We start from the raw sequence: 2,658 nt of genomic DNA, 5'->3' as shown, positions 1-2,658 counted from the left end.
GGGACTTTATCTGTTCGAGAAATGTTAGCCGGCACTCGAGAAACCGGCCCTTATTCAGGTTTTAGCTTTACAATTAATAGCGAACTTAAATTTTCTGCACTTCTTTTTACACTTAAAATGAAATGAAGCGCCGAGAATGCACGTTCAACCGATACTTGAGTCGCCGGTATAGCTAACACAACCAGTGCGAGCGCGTTGAGAAGTGGGGAATGCAGCTTCATGTCATTGTAAAACTTCAAAATATCAGATTTTAATGGCAAGCGTCTATACTTCAAATTAAAGCCTTCGATATCGGCATAAATATTGTCAAGTTTGGAAGATAAGGGCTCTTAATTGACGTCGTTTGTTGGCGTACAGCCATCCAAAAATGCGGAAAATTAAGAATTTTCTTCGGGTACGGACCCCGGCTGGTCAGGGATACCCAGGTCGCCTGTTGCTAGCTCTGGTCTTTCGGAATCCACCTTAAATAATTAGAAAAAAATCAACTTGTTTTTTAAAGTGGTTTTAAAATGTAGGTAACATGTTTTGGTAATAGTCTAGAAGAGGGGCCTGTGCCTAGAAAATGCTACTTTGTTTATATAGCAAGACACGCAACTCTGAAATGCAATTACAAGAGCACCATGCATTTCCGCCAATAATCTTCTGCACGTAGATCCCTAAGATTCCATCGAGGGTAATTTTTTCGCCATTTTTGGGACACAGGCCCCTCTTCTGGATTATTACCCATGTTTTTACAGGAACATTTACTTTTCTAAAAATAATTAATAATTTATCTTAGTCTTACATGCTTTATCTCGAGCAATCGACGCGCAATTTTCTTTAAGTTTAATTTTGCCACATATTTTTGGTTCTCCGTTATAACGCAATTTACTCTTGGGTCCATATATATTGCAGCAAGCAAGGCTTCATTTTCCAGCAACTTCACTTCCCGTAATTTAATTTGCGTCAATAATTTTTTTTTAGGTAGTTATTGCTGTTGTTACACTTTAACTTCAGCTCCATCCATATTATGAAGAAATCTGTAAAGACTAATGTTATGTTTAAAAGAATGGCAGCCCTATTCATTCCGACAAGATCACCCTGTGGATTAATCGTGACGTGTCGTGGTGAATGTTCACTACCTTATTGATATCCCATCTCTACTTTTTCTGTACTCTTAAGCTCGTGCATAATGCGAACCAATTAAATATGTATTAAACCTAATAATAAAGGACATATTATTTGGTGTCAGAAGTGAGTCAACATGGCAGACGGAAACCTGGATCTGAACAGCTTAATTGCTTCCATAAGTGCTGCAATAACCCAAGCAGCCACAAATGCTGGCCAGGCAAGCAGCTCTTCAATGACGCCGCCGTTTTCAATGGAAAACTACAAGGCGGGCGAGGACGCATCGGTACGAGAATACTTCACACGATTCGAATGGGCATTACAACTGAGCAAAATCCCAATTGCTGAATATAAAAACTACATCCGAGTCCATATGGGTCCAGAGCTTAATTCCGCGTTGCGAATTTTGATAAGTCCACGAAATCCGGAAGATCTTCAGTTTACCGAAATTAAAGAGGTGCTAATTAACCACTTCGATGGAAAGCGAAACACGTTCGCTGAGAGCTTTAAATTCAGGCAGATTCGTCAGGAAGCAGGAGAATCAATTGCGACATATGCGCTGCGTCTGCGACAAGCAGCAACATATTGTGATTTCGGATCTTTTCTAGATAGAATGCTAACGGAGCAAATGCTCTTTGGAATGGAGTCTCGCAGTATATGTGACGAGATTATTTCTAAACAACCGAGAACTTTTACAGATGCTTACGAAATTGCTTATTCCAGAGAACTTACGCATCGATCCACGGGGATAGTAAATGCATCAGAATCGGTATTCCACGAGACAACAATCAAGCCAGAACCTACGTACAAAATGGGGTATTCACCAGTAAGAAAGAAACAAGGAAATACATCGGGATACACGCAGATGAATTTTTGTTACGGCTGTGGGGGCCAACATCTTCGAAAGAATTGCAAATTCAAAAATGAGAAATGTTTTTCATGTGGCAAACTGGGACACATAAGAAAGATGTGCAAATGTACTACAAACCAAATCACTGACTCCGAAGCAGAGGAAAATAAGCAGGTGCAAGTATTGCGCCAATGTAATAAACTGAGCACGTCAGGGAAACACAGTAAGAAAATGATTCAAATGCAGATCAATGGGAAGGAAATAGTAATGGAACTAGATACAGGGGCTCCATGTAGCATCATAAATCATGTCGAATTTCGGAAGAATTTACCTACAACACCCCTAACAAATACGAACCGAAGATTTGCGAGCTACACAGGTCACATCGTCAACTGTATAGGTCGTGCAGTGGTCAGAGTTAAATATAAGAACACCACCCAGAAACTAAATCTGTATGTAGTGGAGGGAAACTTTGACACATTATGTGGACGAGAATGGATTTCACAATTCGTGCGAGAAATAAACTTTTCAAGCCTATTTGCGCCCGATCAGACACCGCAGTCGTCCGCTCAGGGAACCTCAAATGCGAGTAGAGCGTTGGTCAATACGAAATACGAGCGACAGACTTGAGCACAGCTGAGATGTTGCGCCTTCAACAATTACTTCAACAATTCACAGATGTTTTCAGTGCAACAGCGGGC

General features: G+C 40.7%; 1 long non-coding RNA gene across 2 annotated transcripts; it reads right to left on the bottom strand.

The window, feature by feature from the left end:
- Window positions 1–275: 275 nt before the first annotated feature.
- LOC138911915 (uncharacterized) lies at window positions 276–1,747 on the bottom strand. Of its 2 annotated transcripts, none has more exons than XR_011417544.1 (4): window positions 1,259–1,747; window positions 1,122–1,199; window positions 785–1,028; window positions 276–461 (listed from the first exon to the last, which is right to left on the bottom strand). It is a non-coding gene; the product is annotated as an uncharacterized lncRNA (long non-coding RNA). The 2 variants fall into 2 exon arrangements; XR_011417545.1 differs by having other exon boundaries at window positions 785–1,019.
- Between the last annotated feature and the right edge of the window lie 911 nt (window positions 1,748–2,658).

The sequence above is a fragment of the Drosophila takahashii genome, chromosome 2L, assembly GCF_030179915.1.
Source record: "Drosophila takahashii strain IR98-3 E-12201 chromosome 2L, DtakHiC1v2, whole genome shotgun sequence".
In the NCBI taxonomy this organism is placed as follows: domain Eukaryota; kingdom Metazoa; phylum Arthropoda; class Insecta; order Diptera; family Drosophilidae; genus Drosophila; species Drosophila takahashii.
This window is presented reverse-complemented; position numbering and strand designations above follow the sequence as displayed.